At 37.2% G+C, this 24,369-nt stretch overlaps 1 protein-coding gene and 1 pseudogene across 2 annotated transcripts in view; one reads left to right on the top strand and one right to left on the bottom strand.

Annotated features, from left to right (window-relative positions):
* Nucleotides 1-24,369, bottom strand: part of LOC139074340 (cTAGE family member 2-like) — a 624,763-nt gene that overhangs the window by 349,545 nt on the left and 250,849 nt on the right. The window lies entirely within an intron of this gene.
* LOC139074624 (olfactory receptor 4P4-like) lies at nucleotides 400-9,616 on the top strand (annotated as a pseudogene).

Raw genomic sequence — 24,369 nt, 5'->3', positions numbered from 1 at the left:
GAGGCCCAGAAGTGTGCTTCCCTCTTGTCACCACTCCAAATGTTCTAGTATTGACACTTGTGTGGGCTACATGTGTCCTTCTTCTGTGGCAAAGTTGCTCTTACTTCAGGTATCCAGGGAGTCTAGGCTTCCCCCAATGCCTTGCTGTTTGTAAATTGGGTTTGGGAAGCCCCTGCAGAGTTGACTGCAAGGTCTAATAGCACGCTCCTGTTGCGGTTTTTCTGTTAAGTGAGTAGGCACCCAGTCTGGCTGATTTCTAGGCTCAAGGGCTTACAATTGCTGTATGCTTCAGACCTGCAAGGCTGTTGTGGGTTCTCTCCAGATTACAGCTGTTTGGGGCTGACCCTAGGCACAGAACACCCAAATGTTTCATGCTTTGGAAGATGGGGCTGACCCACTATGAGGCTGTTTGAGAAGTACAGGTCTTCTGGCACTCATAAGCCACAACCCCCACCAGTCCACACACTACATCAAGACAATCCTGGCCTGTGCACACGTGCCAACCCCCTGGAGCATACTCAATCACCCCACTGTAGAGGCCCCACACTCTCCACAATTCCCTTCACACTCCACCTGATCCTCATGCAGGCCCTGCCCTACAGACGCAGACACACTGGCCTGCCTGCTGATAATCAAGGTAGCCACTCTATACAGGCTGACAAGTAGCCTGAGGGCTTGCTGTTGGATGGGGCCAGTACCTAGGGCAGGCTGCCTGCCCTGGCTGAGCTGGATGAAATCACTTTCTAGTGGGTGTGGCAGACCCCTGGGCTAATAAACCAAGAGAAGTACTCCAATTGTGTCTGCCAGCATCTGTGTCAGCATGTCTGTACTAGGTTACAATAACAGCTGCCACCAATGTCTCAGTCCCTAGAGAGGTCTCACATCTCACTGAGATGGAGCTGAGCCTACCTTGTGAGTCTTTTTTCACCAAAGGACTTTGCACCTTTCTTTCTAGTGATTTTAGGTTGCTTTCTGAGATGAATTTGTGCATGGGCCCTTTAAGATCTGGGTTTTCCCACTTATGTCCAATAGCTTTTGTGGGGGTATTCCCAGTTGTAGTTAATAGCCAGGGAAGGCAGATTTTATGACACTCATCTCAGCTGTGCTCAGTCTGAAGTATGCTTATAGTGGTAAAGCACTCCTGCTCAGGACCCATAATCTTCCAGGGAAGGCTACATACCTGAGGGCTGCTCCTGGCCAGCTGGCTATGAAGCTCTATGGCTTGTAAAGGTGACTTTTTTCTCTCCAGGAGCAATTTCTGCCTCTTCTGACTCAGTCAGGACAGTCTCTTATTGTGGGAGTTCTTTTCAACCAGTTTTCAGTTCGCTCTCAGGGGTAATTTTTACAAGAATAGTTGTAACCTTGTTGTGTTCATAGGAGGAGGTGAATTCAGAGTCTGCCTATGCTGCCATCTTGACAAAATCTCTCTTCCATTCTCCACAAATGCTTTTCATGTAAGGTACATGAACAAGATAAGTGCTCACTATGCAAATCTAAAGATAGAAGACTTTATGCCTAGCTAGAAATTAGAACAAAGTTTAATAGAGGTGGTGACCCTGACATAGCTTCTGGAGAATGAGAGCTTTTCTGTCACCTAGTGTCAGCTTTAAATAGAATCTTGTATATCACAATATAGAAGTAGTACTCTTTGCGTGTTTCTAAAATGATAGCATAAAAATATAGTTTTGCAGCTGACATGCATCTCAGATTTACTTTGGAAAGCTGAATAACTACTCCTCATGGAATGTTCAGAGGAAACATGACAATGTGTAGGCTAAAATCTAAATAATAAAGCTGAAAGGCAAAATGTGCCATCTATGCGAGAGGGGAGTTTTTTATCATTCTTTTATTTGGGCTTTTGAGGAATAAAGAATCTTGAGACAACCTGTTAGCCTCATTTCCACAGAAAATGTTAAATTTTGTGTAGAAATAAAAGGAGTGTAAGAATTCTCCCAAAGGCGGAAGTCTAGTGTAACCAAATCAGGGAGGGTTGGGTAGTTAAGGAGAGAATCCTTAAGGAAAGCAATGATTCTCACTTTGGCCTCTGAAATAAAAGAGATTGCTAGGATAGAAAGATCCACCTCACACTCTATTCCACCCTTATCTATTTTCCACCTTTTTCTGAATGCTTTTCTTTCAGCTCTCGTGTGTGACCTCCCCACTAAACTCATTGACTGTTTATCATTGTTTTGACAAATTTAGCCATTCTAAAGTTGGCAAAACTTGATTAAAGTAAGTACAGTAGTTACTAGAAGATGGGCTATTTTACTAGGGTTTTTTTTTTTTTTTTTTTTTTGTCTCCAGATCAATGTTACCCATTTTTGTGTCTTATTCCCTTGAGAACATGAGGAAAATTGCTAACACACCTCTGGAAAAAAATGGATATATGTTCATACACAAAGACATGCACAAAAACATGCATTAATATCAATGCCATATTAAAAATACTTAAGGCTTTCCTTACATTCTTTAAGGACCAAGGATTCATGTGCAAAAAATGTCAAATGGTTATGATGATCATTTTTATGAGTGTCAGAGTCGTCAAATCTTACATGGCCATGTGGTGCTGTTCAGAGATTACAACATCTTCTACTCCACGTTGTGGAGGTGATTTATTAAATTATTTTAAATTGACCTCAGTTTTTTTTCTTTCTCAATATATAAATTGGAAGCATGTTTATCTGTATACTATACATAATAGATACAAGGCTGTGGTAGATTAATCATATTCATGTATTTTGTAATCAGAAAAGTATTAAAAGAATCAGATGAATATCATATGTTAAAAGGTAATTGAGGAAGTTACATTTATAAGCACTTACTAAGCACCTGCATTGTTGAATGCATTGGGTTTTGAACTATGGAGAATAAAATCCTGAGAATACATACATTTCAAGGATTCTTATTACAAAAAGTAAGCTAAAGGAAGAACACAGATAATTGAATTTAGACAATTGTATGTAGTATTATAAGAAAAGCTATAAATAATCCATTAGAGAAAAGGAAAGAGTATTTCCTTCATCACAAAGTAGTCACTGAAGGCCACCTGAGAAATTTCTTAGAGTTTTGTTCCTGAAGTTTTAAGACAGTTGAAGTAGTTAGAAATGAAATAACATCATAGAAAGAAAGGAGACTATTGATTAAACTACTGATTAAATATTTGATGAGAACTCACAGTTATTAACATTAACAGTTAATGAAAACATGTATTTTTATGATTCTTAATTCATCTTAAAAATGCATGTCCAATTGTACAAATAAGCTTGCTTTATATATGCTAAATAAGCTTGTATAAATAAATGAATAAGGAAAGAATTAGCTAGTTGTATGAATTAAGATAACAAGGCTCAGTTTCCCATAGTTGAGGATCTTCATCAAAGATTTCATAGCCCCAAAATAACATTTTCGAAAATCTGGAACCCCAACATAAATTCATTGGGGGCTTGTCCAGTGGCACAGCAGTTAAATTAGCATGTTCCACTGTGGCAGCCCGGGTTTGCCAGTTCAGATCCCACGTGTGGACCTTCACACCACTTGTCAAGCTATGCTGTGGCAGGCATCTCACATTTAAAGTGGAGGAAGATAGGCATGGATGTTAGCTCAGGGCCAGTCTTCCTCAGCAAAAAGAGGAGGATTTGTGGCAGATGTTAGCTCAGGGTTAATCTTCTCCCAAAACACATAAATGAATAAATAAATTCACTGAAGAATATTTATTGCCTGAGCCTCCAGTCTTATAAATGGTGAAACATTTTTAGAATATTGGTCCTTTACAATTAGTACTAAAGGAGATTATATTTTGTTAATTCTCTCAATATAGTGGCTGCACATATCTACACGTAAATGTTTTATATGGAGCTTTTATTTTGACTCTTACAAGAATCCTATGTGGTAAGTGTTATTATTATCTCTGTTTTACAGATGAATAAAGGCTGAGAGATCATGTACCTTGCCTAAGATTATTCAACAGTTAAGTTGTGGTCCATATTGTGGAACCATTTACTATAACTCAAGCACTCTCATTCACTGTGATAACTTTTCTCCTTTGCATATACAATTGCCATTTAGGATTTGAACAGTAGTCAGTTTTGTTTCCTAAGAAACATTTTCTTTGAGACTCTGGACAAAAAGATGACCCTGCAAATAGGAGTTAAGTATTTTCTCCCTTTTTTATTCTTTTTTAGAGTTTGTCATAAGACAGGGTAAACATTGTGTCCTGACTACCCCTTTTAAGATGCTGTTCAGTGTAGATTTTCTTAATGAAGTCCTTGCAGCAGAGATGATGGATTCAGGTAATTAGAAGCTTTAAATATGATTTCATTTCTATTGAGTCCACACATATCAGAGGCTGCTAACCTTTTGAGTAGCAGAAAATGATTATTCAGCATCCTTTGTTACAAATTTATTTTTTCCTCTGATTAAAGCTATAAGAGCCAGAGTTAGTCCCGCAAAATAGGAAGCCATTAAAAATAGCAAATTATAAACTTGAGTCCTCAATAATAACAGCTATTAGATTTAAAAGAACATCTTGGAACTTGTTTAAATCCTGTCAGGATTGTAAAAGTATAACTCGACTTTTTAATGTTGCTATAAAAACCAAATTCAGATATAGGTGTAAAAAGAGATGCAGATATTGGTATAAATGTAGATGCAGATATAGACATGTTTCCTGTTTTGTTATAGCAAATATCTCCCCCTGAAGAACTGGGGGAGTAGAAATGTATCTCTATAGTCACATTTCTTTTTTTAATGACAATTAATGGCATATAATGCTTGTAGAATAGCATCTATGTCTACATTTAATAAATTAATAGAGGAAACAATTTGGTAAGTTACGTAGGTTTACTGAATTCCACTAAAGGATTATGGTTTATACATTTTTGTTGTTTAATTTCATTCATTATGCATTGTATTCTGCTTCAACAACATTAAAAATAGTGAGTTTTTAAATTAACTTTAATTATGCAAATAATGCTGAAATATAATCTCTTTAATAAAGAAAGTGAAATATTGTTTAACACTAAAATCTCTGTGGCCATCATCTCCTCTATTTTTGAGTAGTAAATCTTTCCTTCCACACCTTTTCCTGTTAATTTATAGGCACAGAGGTTCTCATAGAAACTACCTTATATTATGTTGGCATTCTTTTTTAACATATAAGTTATCATACTGTGATTATCTTTGTGCACTGTTGCATATTTTCCACTTAAAAGTATATCTTAGTGATTTGTATCATGGTAGATGTTCCTCATGGATCCCACACTTAAATTTCTGCCTAGTTTTCCATAATAAGAGCATACTACACATTATTTCCATTCTATTGTCGGATATTTAGATCATTTCCATTTTCCAAATTTGAACAAGTCTGCAAGAAATATATTTTTGTATACTTTTGGGGGTATTTTCACTGGATCACACATCAAAATGTTATATGAAGAGGCTTTTTTTTTCCTTTTATTAAGATTATGATAGTTTACAACCTTGTGAAATTTTAGGTGTACATTATTGTTAGTCATGTTGTAGGTACACCACTTCACCTGTTGTTCCCTCCCCCACTCCCCCTTTCCCCTGGTAACCACGAATCAGTTTTCTTTGTCTATATGTTAACTTCCACCTATGAGTGAAGTCATACAGAATTCGTCTTTCTCTATCTGGCTTGTTTCACTTAACTAATATTCTCAAGGTCCATCCATGTTGTTGTGAATGGGACTATTTTGTCCTTTTTTATGGAGAAATGTCTATTCATGTACCCTACCCATTTTTTGATTGGGATGTTTGATTTTTTATTGTTGAGCGTGTGAGTTCTTTATATATTATGAAGATTAACTCTTTGTCAGATAAATAAGTTGTAAATATTTTTTCCCAATTAGTGGGTTGTTTTGTTGTTTCAATCCTGTTTTCCCTTGCCTATGAAGAGGATTTTTAAATTTTATTTTTAGGAAGTTGATTAGTGAAAGTAGTATCTCATTGTTTAACCTGAATTTTCCTGATTTTAATGAGGTTGAGTATTTTTATATATACTATTGCCTAGTAGTTGTAGCCACCCCTGACGCAGGAAGAGTTAATAATCACTGGAAAAGGCTTACCAACAAACTGTGACCCAGAGGTGAGAAGGCGAGTCAGCCAATGACGGGTAAGACCTCCAGGAGGAGGCAACATAAGACAGGTGCGGTCGCCTGGGGGCACAGATGGAGACACGATATCGATATCTGGAGCAGTAGGGGCCGTTGCCTAGGAGACCTTACCTGTTCCAAGATAAAAATATATGAGAACAGCAATAACATGATAATATCAAAACAGAGGTCGAGGGAGGGCTCCTTGAGAAATCACTAAGAATTCTTGGCATTCACTAATTACTTCATCCAGAACACCTGTGTATGTTTAACAGATGTGAGCTATGTATATATTGAAATGCTGGTTATAATAAACTCAGAGTGGTGATCAGCCCTCTCCGCATCTATCCTGATGTGTACAGTGGATTGCGACACTGACAGTAGTAATTTCCTTTCTGTGTATTGCCTTGTCAAATGTTTTGTCCTTTTAGAAAATTAGGCTACTTATCTTTATATTATTGAATTATAGTATTTATATTTACTCCCATTTCATTACTGTTTAAAATATTTTATTCATATGGAATTTTATCATAAGGAAATTTTAAATGGATTAAATGTCTTCTTTATGTATTTGCTTTTTGTGTTTTGCTTAAAAAATTTCCTTAGCTTACAATATAAATCCATTCTAATTACTTCTCAAATATTTTTTCTAGTTTTTTTTTTTGATACATTTGTACCTTTCAATCATCTGGCATATAATTTTTTGTGCCTCGTGAGGTATTTTTTTCTCTAGAGGGAGATTCACACTCCCAACATCAGTTAAGATCATTATTTCATGTCGATTTGAAATTTCACTTCAAACATAAACCCAAATATATTTATGTGTTTATTTGTTGGCTGTCTTCAAGCACATATATCTATTTTTTATCAACTCTTTAATTGTTATAGTTTTATACTATAATTCCATTCTGAAAGGTATGTCTATCATCTTTATTCTTTGTTTTAAAAAGTTAGTTTAATTACTCCAGATAGTAGCTGTTTTTGAATTCTGGAATCAGATTTTCAAATTTCATGAAAACTTTTGTCAGAACTTTTGTTTTATTTCTTGAATGCAATGATTAATTTGGGAAGAATGTACATCTTTTTTATATATATCCTCTCTAACCATAAACGTGGTATATCTCTTTATTTGTTTCAATTACTTTATGTCTTTTAACACAATTCTGTGCTCAAGGAGGGGATTCTCTTTTTAAAAACAATTAAATCATAGTTAAAAAATCTTTAACTTTTTATTTTAAACAAACCACACCTCAGCTCAGAACCATTGAAGTTGGAGTTTTGCTTGGGTGACAGCAACACTTCCAGAGATTTTGCAAGAAATCAGACCACCACGCGTTTCCTCGGGGTTCATGTATATAATTTAAATAAAAAGTCCGTGAACTTCTTAAAATCCTATTAAAGAATGCTTTGTATGTCTAATGTAAATTTTCTAAAACAATGTAATAGGAATTCAGATGGAATAGAGGGCAGTGTTCAATTGCCATTACAACTCTTCACAAACAGGCTGACAAATTTTATCAATGTGTAGGCTTTATCTTTTCTAAGACAGCCTTGACCACTTTAGCAGTTTTGCGATACACTTTAGATCACATTGGAGAAAGGAAGTAAGAGGTAGAGTGTAATGTTTTGCACCAAAGAAATATTGTTTTTTTTAAGTAAAATATTCCAAGACTTCATCCCAGGAGTGTGCAATGAACCTGGAAAAGAAAGTAAGTTGTTCAAATCAAAGAGATGCAAAGCGGTGAAACAGATTGAGTGAAGAAGATTCTGGATGTAGTTTGCCGCTCCAAGAGTTCTGTCATAAATGGATGCCAGAAAGTGTGGCCAAATGATAAAAATAATGAGAACTCCTGGGTTAGATGGGAAGTGAATTGGGAAATAAGGTCAGTTCTAGGAAGCCATAAATGTACTGGAAGCTCATACAGTGGAGGAACACTTTTCCCCCAAAGACTTGCTTGTTGCTCTCTCTCCCTCTATTTTTTTAATGTTGATGAGGAGGTTCTAAAGGCACTTTGCAAAATTGTCACCCAGAGGTCTAATATTTAAAGTCATGCGCTCATGGAAGTCTAATAACATTACTCAACTTTCAGGATTTGACACAGCTTTAGTCACTGGGAAGGATTGAGAATTACAGTGACCTTCCTGCCCTTGAAGAAAAGATAAACTCAGTGCTGTTTTATACACACCAGAGATTCATGATCAATTTTAAAGTATAATACTGAAATTGCATTTCAAAATTGACCTTGAAAAAGAATGTTTCATCTTTTAAGTATTCAACTTGTTATTCATGGCAAGTGAGAGACTTTGGAATTCAGCATACTTGCAACTAACTAATGATGTGTGCTCTTACTGTGACTGTATGTCTGCTGTACTGAAGTGTACTCCATCTGTGCGTAGAGATTGTATGTACTTCGTACACTACTGTACCCTCACCGGTAATTATAGTGGTTGCAACATAAAAAAAATCAATGTATGTCTTTTGAATAAATGAACGACTTTTAAAATAAATAAAATTTTAAAAAGTTGAGTGTTTCAGGTATATTAACAACCCCCTCTACAGAATCAAATGCACAGAAGCAACGGGACATGAAAATATCACAAAATTTATCCTCCTGGGATGGTTTAGTGATGAGGATGCAAATGTTGCCTGCTTTGTCATGTTCTCACAATGCTATATCACAATACTCTCAGGAAACCTGCTCATTCATCTCACCATCAGGGGCAGCCACCACAGTGAGCAGCCTATGTACTTTTTCGCCAGCTATCTGTCCTTCATGGATGTCTGCTTCACCTCCATGGTGGCCCCCAAACTGATGACAAAATTACTGGCCCAGTGGAGGACCATCTCCTACAATGACTGTATGGCCCAGAATTTTTATGCCCATTTCTTTGGCACCACTGAGATCTTAATGTTGGTGCCCATGATCTATGACCACTATGAAGCCATCTGCAGACTCCTTCATTATATAGTCATCATAAACAGACAGTTGTGCTTTGTCCTTGTGATGACCTCTATTATCAGAACATTTATCCATTCAATCATACATTTATTGATTATTATTGAACCCCCCATTCTGTGGCCCCAGTCAGATAGACCACTATTTATGTGATATATCCCCCTTGCTGAAACTGGCCTGCATGGACCCCAGCCTGTTGGTCTTTGCCATCATTACCACAACAAGGGTAAAGTCCATTTTGACCTTTGTTGCCTTGGTAATTTCTCACATCATAAATTTTTCCACCCTGTGGACCAGCTCATCCAAAGGTCTCCACAAAGCCTTCTCCACCTGTGGCTCACATATCACTGTCCTGTTCATGTTATTCTTGCCCCTCATCTTCACCTATGTCCTCATGGCTGATTCTGTCACTAACAGAAAGGGTTTTGCTCTATATTATACCATTATTTCTCAATGTTTAAACTTCTCATTTACACACTGAGAAACACATACATGAAGAATGCCATGAGGAAAGTGTGATGCCAAGACAAGCTATTGCAAATGAAATAAAGCATCTGGTGATTGAGCCCCTTGCTGTATCCTCCTCTATCCACAGAATTATTAATGTTGAAAATTATAGCAGTTTCATAAAGGTGGCGTGCTGTTATCAAAATTTGCAAGCCTTGGGGGCAGCCCCATGGCCGAGTGGTTAAGTTCATGCACTCAGCTTCATCGGTCCAGGATTTTGCCAGTTCAGATCCTGGCATTGCACCTAGCACCACTGATCAAGCCATGCTTTGCAGAATCCCACATGCCATAACTAGAAGGATCCACAATTAAAATATATAACTATGTACTGGGAGGCTTTGTAGAGAAGAAGGAAGAAAAATGTTGCAAGCCTCTAAGAAAGAAGGCCCTTCAGCCACTCTCTTTCTCTTACTTTTCAGAGACTGTATACAAGTGGATGTAGAATAGATGATCTCCAGGTCTCTTCCACTTCTGACATTCTGGAACTTATGTCTGACATTCTAGGACACTCTGTCCTTCATGTTCCCTGACATAGAGGGCATTATAAGACTCTTATCAGGGCAAATTGTGAAGACTGCATGGTTCAGCAGTTGTGCCCTGCTTTAGGAAACAGGTATCTCAACTGAGATACCTGTCACAGATAGAAGTCCTAAGAACGTCCAAATTTTTGTGGTTTCATTGCAAGAAAAAATAAAAAAAATGCCTATGATTTTACAAGTGTTGTTGTGTATTTTAATTCTTTACGTTAACACCTCATGCTTCTAAAATAATGCAATACCATGTAATTATACTATTCACACAATATCCATGGAAGTTATTGTAAATGCCTCTCAGTACCCTACCAGAAGACATATTACAGTACAGTTGGCCCTCTGTATTTGCTGGTTCCCCGTCAGTGTATTCAACCAACCATGGATTCAAAGTCCTTTGATGGTTGCACTTCTACTGAACATGCACAGACTTTTTTTCTTGTCATTATTCCCTAAACAGTACAGTATAACAACTGTTTACATAGAATTTATATTATATTAGGTATTGTAAGTAACGTACATATGAGTCACAGTATACGTGACAATGTACATAGGTTATATGAAAATAACTGTGCCATTCTATGCAAGAGATTTCATCATTCTTCTATTTTGGAATGGGGCAGGAGGTCCTGAAACCAATTCCAGAAGGATGCCAAGAGATAACTGTCACTAGAAGTTTCAAATTGGATGACGAATGTCTTTTTTCAATCCTATAAATGTAATTCTATGACTGTATTTATAACCTGATTTTAAAAGTCTTCATGAGTATACAATGCAATACTCTTTGTCACTATGCCGCATAGACAATCTCCCAGCCTGTGAAAGGCACTGAGCTTAAGAAGGCAGATAGCTGAAGAGATGAATGTTCCTGGGTGCATTTTGATAATCCTCACTCTTCCTTATGCTAATAGCATATTTTAATGTTTTCTTCCATCATTAAAACTATACAAATATGTCTCATTTCCACTTAGGCAAGCCCTCATATGAGGGAGAAATAAAGATTAGACTAAGAAGTAGGTAAAACCAACTGAAAACTGGAGCATGTGCCAAAATAATCTTTTTTATATTGAGATGTTTCCTTTATTTATACAAGATTCCTGAAGCTTTGTGAATTGGAAGAGATGGTGATATCATCTAGGCTCATCCACTAGCACAGTATACACCTGAGGAACTGAAGCCTACAGGGTGGGTTCACCAAGTATTCAAATATAAGAGGCATTCCTGTCATTTTCTGTTGCTCCATCCTCTTCACCATAGTCCAAGCTGAGAAACTGCATTGCACATACTTAAAGAATGTTTGTCCTTTTTCCGAAGGAATCTAAGTTTTAAAGTTAGGAGTACATTTACAGAGACTGACTATAAACTGATGAGGATTTCTGCAATAGTTTTTCTCTTCCAAAAACACCCTGACACGTGTACTGCCTGATAAATTAGAGAACTTAGAACATATGGGGGGGAAGAAAAATAATAAAGTATATTAAAAAAGAGATAAGAAAGACAATAGAAGATTAAGTCAGGGTTTAGATTTGATATTGACCTCCTAGTGGTGATTACCTCATCATGACGGTTATCCAATTCAGGAAAGTGAGGAGAACAGAGACGTCTATTGCTGCATGGGCAAGCATCCATCCATTTCTGGTGTTTATTTTTGATAAGTCTGTCACTGATGCACATATAGGCCACATTCTCTGGTAATTAATCGAATTTTCTTATTGTGAAAAATTCACTATTTTGTTTCTCCCAAAAGAAACAGACCTTTCAGAAGTCTGTTTGAATATGACTCCTATTTATCTTTTGTTAACTCTCTTCTTGTAATTATCAACAAAACAAGGTTGAAAAAGAATCTGCCCAAGTGTGGTTAGTAATACTTCCTTAACTTCCTATGTGTTATCCACAGATGAATTAGTGAAAGGAATACTGATTTCAAACATAGGTGTGTAGAATTTATCCTTCATGTATAGAACCAAAATTATATGCTGTCCCTCATGTCCATTCTCTCAAGCTTGGCCTGTTATACTACTCCTTTCAAAGTACCTGGCACTAAATATATTGGAGGTTTTATTGATTCAAGAATATACCTCAGAATTCCCACTTCTACAGTTTGACAATGCTATACTTGAATCAATAAGCTCAGTAGTGTCATGTAACAAGCCATTGCAAAACTCATGGCTTATAAAATAAACATTTAATTCTCACTCATGAGTCTTGGGTAAAGTGGGGTTCAGCTAATCTATTTCAGCCTTGACTGGGCTTAATTTCGGACCTCCAGGTAAGTTAAGATATACTTCCTGTATATCTTACTTTCCTCATGCATAAAATAGAAGTGCTATTTTAGTCTTTGTTGAAGTTGAAATTGTATGTTCTGTACATTTGATGTTTGACTGTACCATTGACTGTTATAAAAGTTCAGCATTGTGCGTCAGTTTCTACATTGTACTGAACTTACAATGTATCTTAAAAATGTATAATAAAAACCATTGGGAAGAGTTGAACAAAGTGATGAAATTGAATTACACCTCAAAACAAAACAGAACTGATCATCACGCAAGAACTGGACACATCAGAACACTGCCAAATGAGGCATTTCTGCTCGGTTACTATAAAAAGAGTGAAATTCTAGAGGCTCTGACATGTGAGAAATGTCTTAACCTGCTGGATATGTTTAAATGAGGAAGGGATAACATGCAGAAGAACATAAAAAACTATCTTTACATATTCAATTGAGCAATGCATGGAAACGTTTAAAATATTTTATGCTACTCCAGAGGACAGAATATAATCACTGTTTAGAAGATACAATGAGACACATTTTTATTCTTTTCCACTGTAAAATAATCTAATTTATTCACCTGGGAAATGAGAAAGGTTGCCATTTATCTTCATCAGTGAAGGCTATAATCAAAGTCACACTTGACATCTTATAACAGCCAGGTTATAAAACTATAAAGCTGTAAGCCAATGTTGAAATCATACATCCATGAAATAAAATGGTGTTGTTGACCAGACTCACCCACACTGAAATGAGGGAGTCTGAATTCTCATGATTCTTGGCCATTTCTTTCCAAGGAGCTGAGAGGAGACTCCCTAAGCTCATCTGATTGGGATTGACTCTGAGGAACTTTTGTGAATAGGACTATGTTTAAAAAGTCGCTGGTAGAAACCTGAATACTATTTTATATGTTCTACTTCTTGGTCTTTGACAGTAATAAACCTGTCAGGTTTATCTTCTTGGGGACTTCAGACATTCAATATCACTAATATCCCTTGATAGTCAAAACTTCAATGGAAAGACGTGAAGGAAAGAGTACTGTGGAGAAAAGTTATTAAATGGATATCATTTATTTCACAATTTTCTAATTTCAGTGCAAGTTTAGCCCACTTTGTGTTGCTTAGCAGAACCAATAGGGGTGTACATATCCAAAAGTCGGGCTCTTTGGAGACCATTGACTCACAGACTTCTTGTGCTCTAACATCAAGTATCATCTAGTCCCACTTTGTCCAAATCTAAAGTTCCCTGGTATGACACTGACTGTAGAAAAATTATCAATGGAGCTTGTTAAAAATACAGATTTTTGTATACCCTTTAATCATGGCCTACTGGATCAGAAAATCTTAGAATAGATACTGTTATCTTTTCAAAAATTTCTCAAGATGATTCCAATGATCAGACAAGTTTGAGAAGTACTGATCTAGTCATCATTTTAAAATTGAGCAAATGGAGGTCCATAAAATTCCAGTGAATATATGTCCGAACTAGGACAATAAAAATGGATTTGTGTGGTCCAGGACAAGGGTTTCTTAATTATAACTTCTAATCTAGACGTCTTTATGCCTTTTGACCTTCCTTATCATTAATTCTGTAAATGTACCAACATCAGAGATCATTTTATAAAAGTACTATGTACAGTCATTAATGTAATGTATACATGTTCCCACACATTCACATTCCACCACCATAAACACATACCTGGGTATAGGCAGTAACTTGAATAATCAGATTTGGGAAAAAGACAATAAGACAATGACAAAGAGATAATCAGTGATGTGTTCATTTGCTGTAGCAAAATGGAGTTCAGGTTGCACAAAGTGAAGCAGGAATGTGTCACCAGGGCAAGCATAAGTCTATAAGAAAGCCATATTTTTTTGTCCAGAATGAGTCTCTCTTGAGTCTGCAGTTGGAAACTGGGTTAGGGTACTCAACGAAGCAGGGATAAATGGCTCACTGTATTCAGTAAAGCTACTTGGTTGAACATTGGAGGAAATATGGTTTCACAACCATGGGTTTCAGCAAATTGTATTTACTTTCTTGATTGAGTGACAGTCACCTATTCATCACAAGTGTCTTTGTTTTTATTTAGTTTCTTTAGTTTTTCCTATTAGTCACATTACATTAATAGGGACCCCTGGCTACATATGACAAGTAAAGATTAGAGTCAGTTAACAGAAATGTATTAATGGGATGTTATAATTAAAATGGGGATCTTAGAGGTATTTCTTTTCCAATTTCCTTATTGCTTGGGTAAAGAAAATGAGTTCTAGAGAAAGGAAAAATATTTTTCCAAGACCAGACGATGAAAGTAGCTCTTTTGTTTTTTAAGCCTGTGTTTTATCCCTTCCACATTCTGCACACATCTCCCGTCCCATTCCAACCTTACTAGGTTTAGTTTTCACTATGTTTTGGAGGGCTTACATCAGAACTCTTTATCTCAGATCTCTATTATTTTTCATACAGTATGTACATATTCAGTGCTTGTTATGTATCAGCTGCAGTTTTAAACATAGAAAACAGCCCTGCATACATGATGGTAAACTCTTTTTCTTTAAAGAAAATGACCAAAGGGCAAAAATGCAGAGGAGAAAATAATGGTGCTGAGTATGATCATGCTGAACATCTGAATTTAGTAAGATTTCTCTGGCATAAAGAGTTCTGAGAATTATCTTATCATGAAATATTAGAACAAATAATAATAATAATAATAAATACCTTATTTCTATAGAATGGTCTATTCTCTCATTTGTTCCTCCAAAAGGAAAAACCTGTGAGTTGCTTTTGTTGTCTTCATTGTACAGGTGAGAAAATATAAGATCATCCAGCTTAAATCTTTTCTTCCGACTATTTACCATTAGCCTTCCAGAAAACATTTCTGCCCCCTCGTTTCTTCATTGCCTTCTTCATTTCTGAATTTCTGTGTATAAATCAGGGATTTAATATGGGAGTGAAAATTATGTAAAATACAGCCACCATATTATCCTCTGAAAGGTAATATCAGCGTACAAATACATGAAAGTATTGGAACCAACAAAGGATGACCACAGCACAGTGACAGCCACAGGTGGACAGAGCTTTGAGCCTGCCTTCTGCTGACTGCTTCCTCAGGGACACCAGGATGATGGCATAGGAGTTTAGCAAGATAAGAAAGCTCTCCAGAGTGATGGCTTCACTATTGGCTGTCACAGCAACCCCTACAACATATGTGTCTGTGCAGGTAAGTTTCAGCACAGGGTGGACATCACATAAGTAGTGATCAATCTCATTGGGTCTACAAAGGAGTAGTTGGACTCCCAGAATCACTTTGATAATGGAGTGTTAGAACTCAACTACACAGGTCCCCAGCAACATTTTAGCGCATCTGTCCTGGTCCATGATGGTTAGATAATATAGGGGTTTACAGATAGCCACATAACAATCATAGGTCATTACAAAAAGTGTGAAATCTCAGTGCAACCAAAGAAATGTCCCCAAAAGAGTTGTAACATGCACACCACATAGGAGATAATTTTTCTTTTTGTTAATAGGGCAACAAACATCTTAGGAGCTGTGACTGAGGAGTAACAAATGTCCACAAAAGACAAGCAGTTGAGAAGGAAATACACAGGAGCCTTGTAAAGGTTACAGACATAAAATTTTAGGAAAGAACACTTAGCCAGCTGACTCAGTTCATCACAGGAATTATTTTAATCTGTCACTATGACTAAGTTTATTTCTTTTTATTTTCTCTCTCAAAACTTTCTAGTTTTTTGAAGTTCTAAGTTCAGGATCTATCAGGAAAAACTTTACTTTTTTTATTATACTATGAGTCCAAAGTATAATTCTTCTCCTGATTCATTATATTTCTGAGTCTTTCAACGTTTTCTTATGACACAAGGAGATACTGAGACATAAGTAAGTAAAAAATAGAGGGTGAACATCTGCCATAAATTAGAACATTATTTAAAATTTCATCTTTACTGTTAAATAACAGATATTTAGAAAACCAGCTGAGGAAACTCAAAATCATAGCTGAAACTTTTCAATACAATTGTTGTGACGTATATTCTTGAGTGTCCTGTACCCTGTCTTCAAGGAAGAGAAGACATGAGTGAAAAGGTCATTGATATTTATCAATATCTAACTTATTACAAAGAATGGATAAATTGTTTTATGTACCTTATCGCATACATTGTCTAAGCCATAGCAAAAGTTAAGTGCTCAAATGGTAAAATATAGTAATGACATATATGCCAGATAAAAGCATAATTTCTTGAAATAAAAATGGATTTCAATCATCAGTCTTGAAAACACAAGTCTGAGGTAGGAAATGTACAAGATGAACTGGAGTATCTAGTAGTCCTTGAAAGTAAAGAAGTTCAAAAACATACACACACACATGCACAGAGTGATGAAGATATTTCAACGAGACACAGGAGCCAAATGAAAGAACTTCCAACGGTGTAGGTGTAAAAAATTTTGAGCATCAAATTAAATCACAGAATTGAAACATAACTCAAAGTATAAAATAAATATCCAGGGGCCAGCCCAGTGGCACAGCAACTAAGTGCACACATTCCACTTTGAAGGCATGGGGTTCACCAGTTTGGATCCTCGGTGATGACATGACACTGCTTGGCAAGCCATGCTGTGGTAGATGTCCCACATATAAAGTAGAGGAAGATGGGCATGAATGTTGGCTCAGGGCCAGTCTTCTTCAGCAAAAAGAGGAGGATTGGCAGCAGATGTTAGCACAGGGCCAATCTTCCTCAAAAAATAAATAATAAATAAATAAAATAAAATAAATATCCATGAGTCCATAATGATGTCAATAATTTAACACATAAGTCATAAATATGAGACAATAGACAAACCTCTCATGAACAATAATCCCAAATGATTATGTAGACACTTTGCCCTCAAAAAGTTATAAAGTAACTGTTTATTAGTTGATATTTATTAAAAACAAAGTCAAGGAGCTCTACACCTCTTAAGTGGGATTTGTGCATAGTGACTTCCTTTCAAAGAACACAGTGTAGAATACAGGAAAAATAGTAATTTTGCAAAGGAGAAATATGCAAATATTACCTTAGCCAAGTGATTAAGGTTAAAACCAAAAGTGGAGGCCACAACTAGAAGGGCCCACAACTAAAACATATACAACTGTGTACTAGGGGGCTTTAGGGAAAAAAGGAAAAATAAAATTTAAAAAAAACAAACCGAGAGTGGTAAGTCATGTTGATTGTACCTACCCACTGATATGATGTGTTGAAATGGCACTTCACCTCTCTGGTCTTTCTCACAAAAACTCATAATCCCAGTCTAATCATGGGTAAAATAACCCAAGTTGAGGCCTTTTCTGCAAAATGTACGACGTGAGTACAACTCTTCAAAACTATCAAGGTCATCAAAAACAAGGAAAATGAGAGATATTATCACTGTCTGGAGCTACCAAAGAAAATATGACAACTAAATGTAATGCAGCATCCTGGATGGGATTCTGGGGAAGGAAAAAGGCATCAGGTAAAAACTAAGGAATCTGAATAAAATATGGGTTTCAGTTCAAAATAGTATATTAACATTGATTAATTAGCTGTGACAAATGTACCATACCAATGTAAAATGATAACAGGGGAAAGTGAGTGTATATGGGAACTCTCTGTATTATATTCACAACTTCCTTGTAAATATAAACCTGTTATAAGATATAAAGTTAATCAAAAATAAGTGGTTTATTTCACTTAAAATAATGTCCTCAAAATTCATCTCTGTCATAGCATGTGAAAGAATTTCCCTCATGTTAATGCTGAAAAGTGTTCCATTGCATGTATGTATATCCTTGTGTTTATTCATGTGTCAATGGACAATTGTGTTTCTTATACACGTTGAGTAATGTGAATAGTACTGTTATTAACATGAGTGTATAAATGTCTCTGTGAGTCCCTGTTTTCAATTCTTTTAGGTATATCCCCAGAAGTGGAAATGCTGGATTACATGATAATTCTATTTTTAATTTTTTGAAGAATGTCATACTGTTTTGGTAGCAACTGCACTATTTTACATTTCCATGAACAGTACATAAGTGTAATTAGCGATTCTGGGCAACTTGTAATGTGCTTACTGACCAATTGCAAGTCTTCTTTGGAGAAAGGTCTATTCAAGTCCTTTTCCTGTTTTTTAATTGGGTTTTTATTTCTTGCTAACTTTCAGTAGTGTTTTATATATTCTGGATACAAACACCTTATCAGATATTTCTTTGCAATTGTTTCCTCCCATTCTGTGGGTTGCCTTTCTACTTTGTTGATTACATCCTTTGGTATATAGACGTGTTTGCTTTTGATGTAGTCAAACTTATCCATATTTTCCTTTGGTGTCCTGTGCTTCAAGAATTCATTGGCTAATCTAATGTTCTGAATCATTCGCTGTTTGTTTTCTTCCAAGCTTTTTATCATTTTAGCCATTTCATTTAGGTGTTTGACCCATTTTGAGTTAAATTTTGTATATGGCATAATTTGAGGATCTAAGTTCATTATTTTCCATCTGTACATCTAGATTTCTCAATACCATTTACTGAAAAACCTGTACTTCCACCCATTGAATGGTTTTGTTTACCTTTTAGAAAGTCATATGACCATATATGATGGTTTCTTTCTGAACTTTATTCTTTTCCATTGGACTATATGCCTATCTTCATGCCAGTAGCACATTTTTTTTTTTTTTTTTTTTAGTGTAGCTTTGTAGAAAGTGTTGAAATCACACAGAGTGAGACCTCCAACTTTGTTCTTTTCCAATATTGTTTTGGATACAGGGTCTCTTGAGATTTCTTTTGAATTTTAAGATGGATTTCCCTGTATCTGAAAAAAAATGTCAATTGGGTTTTGATGGGGATTGTATTGAATCTCTATCTCTTTGGGTAGCAGTGTTGACATCTTAACAATATTAAATCTTTCAATCCATGAACAGAGGATAACAAGGTTTTTTCTCCATTTACTGATGCTGATTAGGATACTCCAGAAGAACAGACGAATGGTGTGTGTGTGTGGGGGGGAGTATGAAGAGATTTAATATAAGGAATTGGTTCATGACATTATGGAATCTGGAACATGCAAAATCTGCACAGTCAATGTCCAAGTTTCAATCCAAAGACCAGAAGTACTGTAAAATCATGAAAAGCTGATGCCCCAGTTTGGGTCCAAAGGCCAGATGCTGCTATAGGATCAGAAAGAGTCAGCGTGGAAGTTTTTAAGTCATCAAACAGAAAGAGATGATGTTCCAGTTTGAAGGCTTTCAGACAGAAGAATTCTCTCTTATGCAGCGGATGTCAAACTTTTCTTATTATCAGGCCTTTAACCAATTGGATGAGGCCCACTTACATTAGTGAAGGAAATCTGCTTTAGCCCATCTACCAATTCGAATGTTAACGTCATCCAAAAGAATCACACAGAGACAATACAAAACAATGTTCAAGCCCATTCATAACCACTATCGCTGATATCATGGCTGTATAGTTCATGAGCCAATCAGGTGACAGAGGTGACCAGGAAGAGACTGACTGTTATACAAGAATGGGTTATCTTACCTAATTGTTTATTAAAATCCTCCTCTGTTTGTCACCCTTTGGATAACATTCTTATGGGACACACATATCTTCATGCTTTTGCCCATCCTGAGAGTTATATCCATATACTTCTTCCCCCGATTTCCTTGTCATCAGTCTTTGAGTCATGTTCCTTCCAGTCTCTGACCATTCAGCCAAACCACTGGCCACAATCCATGAACTGGTATATAATCATGCATGTGGCAATTTCTCCTTTCAAGCAAAGTGCAGAACCAGGTGCACTGCTTGAAGTTCTAGCCATTGGAAGAATTTCTCTTCACCGTTGTCTTTCAGGGATGATCCAGAAAGGTGCTGTAGTGCTGCTGCTGTCTACTTTTGAGTGGTGCCTGCATATCATTGCAGAACTATCTGGAAACCAGACCTATGTCATGTCTTCCTCTTTCAGCTGATCACAGGGAACTCCTCATGAGGTCATAGAGGCATTCTGGGGGAGGGAAGGCATTGTACTAGTAGGAGTGAATTCCATAATCATTTGCACCACTTCATCATGAAATTATGCCTCAGGGCCTACTTGAGCTCAATCAAGTAGGTACATGACCATTTGATGAGGGAGTGCTGCTGTGTGTACTCAAATTTACCATTTCCTAGCTCAGATAATACCAAGTTCATAAAAGGCAGCCCAGGTTGCATAATAACTTGGTGGCCCATGGTTAAGCATGTAGTCTCTGCTAAGGCCCAGTAGCAGACCAAGAGATGATTTTCAAAAGGAGAATAGTCATCTGCAGAGGATAGCAGGACTTTCCTCTGAAATTCTATGGGCCTGCATGGCAATTCGCTTATAGCAGCCTTCCAAAGTCTTCAGCAGCATCCCTATCTGCCACTAACATCTCAAGTACCCTTGGACCTGCTGAAATTATATTTCCCAAGTGACAGTGCAACTTTCACAGCAGCCTTGTGCTGTTGTGGAATCTTCTCTTCTGGGCCCCGCTCACAAGTAGCAGCTTTTCAGGTCATTTGGAAAAATGGGCTAAAGCAACACACTCAAATGAAGAAGGCATTGCCTATAAACCCTGAAGCCCACTAATCATTCTGTCTCTTTTTTTGTTGTAGAAGGGGCCAGATCAAACAAGTTATACTTCACCTTAAAAGGAATACTATAGCATGATCCATTACACTGGAACCTAGAAACTCACTAAGGTAGAAGTCCCCTGAATTTTAGTTGGATTTATATCTTATCCTATGACACAGAAATGCCCTCCCAACAAGTTTACATTAATTGCTACTTCCTGCTTACGAGGTCCAGCCAGATTAAATGCATCAATGTAATGGATCACTGATTATCTTGTGGAAGGGAAAGGCAATCAAAATCCCTATGAACTAAGTTATAGGGCTGCAGAGTTGATATACCTTGGAAGTGAAGGTGGATTACTGGCCTTGCCAGCCACAAGCAAACTGTTTCTGGTGATCCTTATTAAGAGGTATGGAGAAAAAAAGGCACTTGCCAGATTACAAACTGAATACCTGTTAGCAGAAGATGTGTTAATTTGCTCAAGCAATGAAATCACATCTAGTACAACAATTTCAACTGGAGTCTCCATCTGTTTAAACTTGTGATAATTCACTGCCATTCTCCAAAATCCATCTGTCTTCTGCACCGGCCAAATAGAAGCGTTGAATGTTTATGTAGTGAGTATCATGCTTGCATCTTTCAAGTTCTCCATGGTGGCACTAATCTCAATGAGTCTTTCAGAAATGCAGTATGATGTTTTGTTTATTATTTTCCTAAGTAGAGACAGTATTACTGGCTTCTACTTGGCCTTACCCACCATTATAGCCTTCACTCCACACGTCAGAGAACCAATGTGGGTTTTTTGCCAGTTGTTAAGTATGTCTAGCCCAATTATACATTCCAGTACTTGGGAAATAATCATTGGTTGGGTTTGGGGACCCACTGCCCCCAGTGTGAAATAGACCTGAGCTAAAACGCCGTTGATGACCTGACCTTCAAAGCTCCTACTCAGACTGGTGGACCACAGATGTTTTGGGTCTCCTGAAATTGGTTTTACTTCAGAATCAGTATCCAGTAGTTCCTGAAAAGTCTGAATATTTCCTTTTCTTTAACGCACGGTTACTCTGGTAAAAGGCAGTAGATCCTCTTGGGGAAGGCTGAGGGAAAGATTGATCTATAAACTTTTGGCAGTGCACAGGGTCCTTCCTCAAGGGTAACTGTCCTCTTATTCAGTCAGTGAGTTCTGAGTCTGTAAACCGTCTCATGTGTGGAAATTGATTGAGAGGGCATGGCTCTCTGTTTTCTGATTCAAGTTAGACTTTTGCTTACTTAACCTTGAGCTTTTCTGCTGAAGCAGATCAAGTAACAATTGAGTAGGCTTCCTATTTCCCTTCTAGGAATACTGTGATCAACTAGCCAATGTCAAAGGGCTGCTGTAATCAAATTGTAGGCTTGCTGTGTTGACTCTGCTGTCCGTTATGATAATCATGCACACTCTGATTTGCATGATTGAGTGCCACCACTTGGCCTCTGTTACCTGGGATTAAATTACTCACATTGCATTTAGATTTCCCAGTTTAGTGACCATAGTTCCCACCGTCAGTTCTGGTCTACAGAAGAGAGTGATTCAGCAAGCTCTTAAAGGATGCTGGAGCTTCCCTCACAAATCTATTTCTCACAGTCTTCCTTAAAGGCATTTCTTTGGTAACCTCCCCATGAGAGTGAGTAGGTCTTAAATGATAACTCTAACATTCCAAACTTTATAAACCTTTTTATCCCTTTCTTTACGTTAAACCAAAGCAGGTCAGGCTTTTTAATTTACTCATTGTGGACCACGTTTTGGTTCATGTTTCAGCCAACCAACCAAGAAAACCTGTAGAGCTTTCCTAACTACCCAAGCTGCAGCATTAAATGAAGAATTTCTATTTAGTAAGCCCATATAAATAAATTCAGCCTGACCCAACTTTATATTCCTTCAGCAATTATTCCATACCTTAATACCCATTTCCACACATTTTGCCCAGTTTAATATCTATATAAATTAGACAGCTCAAAAATTATTTTGGAGTGTAGTGCGGCAATTTGTGGGTTCCACTTTGTACCTCACTTTAGAGGCCTACTGAGATATGAATTCAGTTATAGGTCTGGAGACAAAGAGGGTGGTGAGTGCTGGTCCTGGGGGAATCAGCATTTCCTCTTAAGGCAACTACCTTAGGGGAGGCCATTACAGTTTTCTCAGGCTATGCATAGTTAACACTTCAGATAGGTGGGGAGAGGCTGCTTCCACAGGGGTTGGAGAAGCTACTTACACTAACAAAGAAGACTCATCTCTTAGTTCCATCTTCTCAGTTTCCTCATCCATTCAGTGATCTAAGATAAAACTTGGGTTTTTTCCATGGCTCTTCTCTCTCTAATCTTTATCCACTCTCAAGTTATTTTGTTGATAATTCCTAAATATTTTTTTAAATATTTCTCTATCTCTCCATGTTAGTTTATGTGCCTTAGATGCACACTCTATGGAGATTTTTCTGAAGGTGATTTATAATGAGAAGGAGTTGAGAGACGCTGACAGTGGTAAGGGGAAAAAACGATGTGATGTCAGCTAGAGTCTGGTTCAGGCTGGAGCCAAGGGAGCTCTGGAGTATACATTATATGTTGTACTACAGAACTAGCTCCACCTTGAGGCAAGACGACTGCCCTTCTTCACCCCTATGGCAGTCAGTGATCACTGGTGGGCACAGAGATGGTGAGCATAACACCTGAGGTGAGACAGTTTAATTTTCTCAGGTATGATTGCCAAGAGAAGGTTGGGGCTGTGAGCTGTTAGCTGTCTAAACACGCATAAGCTGGGGCTTGGGCGCAGTGGACCACTGAAAGGAATTTGTGCTGACTACAGCAGTGTCCGCAACATACTACATCCTCACTTGCACCACTAGAGGTCAGACTTCTATCCTTTCACATCCAAATCATTACGGTAACCTCCTAACTGCTCTTCTGCTATCAGTCCTATCCCTTTCAATGCACTCCCCACACTATAGCTAGAGTTATCATTCTAAAACTCAAATATAACTGCATCATTCACTTAAAAGTGAATCACTTTTAAGCAACTGCATGACTTGCTTAAAAGACCTTTCAATTTTTCTCCATGGTACTTAGCTTTAAGCTTTAAAACAATTATGAGACACTTCTCGGTCTTTCCTATTCCTATCTCTCCAGTTTCATCTTCCTATTTGGACTTTTAGAAACTTAATATCCAGAATGTTGCCTGGCACAGAGTGGGGATGCAACAAACAATCACTAAATGAAAGGATGAATTAAGAGCCACAGCAATGCTAAAGTGATTTGGTTGTCTGCATACTATTTTTCACCTCCTGGATTTTACTATGTGTTCCCTGTCCTAGGAATGCTCTCATCTCAATTCATGTCTATTAGCTGTGCTGGTTCATTTTC

This window comes from Equus przewalskii, chromosome 11 (assembly GCF_037783145.1).
Source record: "Equus przewalskii isolate Varuska chromosome 11, EquPr2, whole genome shotgun sequence".
Lineage (NCBI taxonomy): Eukaryota > Metazoa > Chordata > Mammalia > Perissodactyla > Equidae > Equus > Equus przewalskii.
The sequence above is the reverse complement of the archived record's forward strand: the minus strand, read 5'-3'. Positions and strand labels throughout refer to the sequence as shown.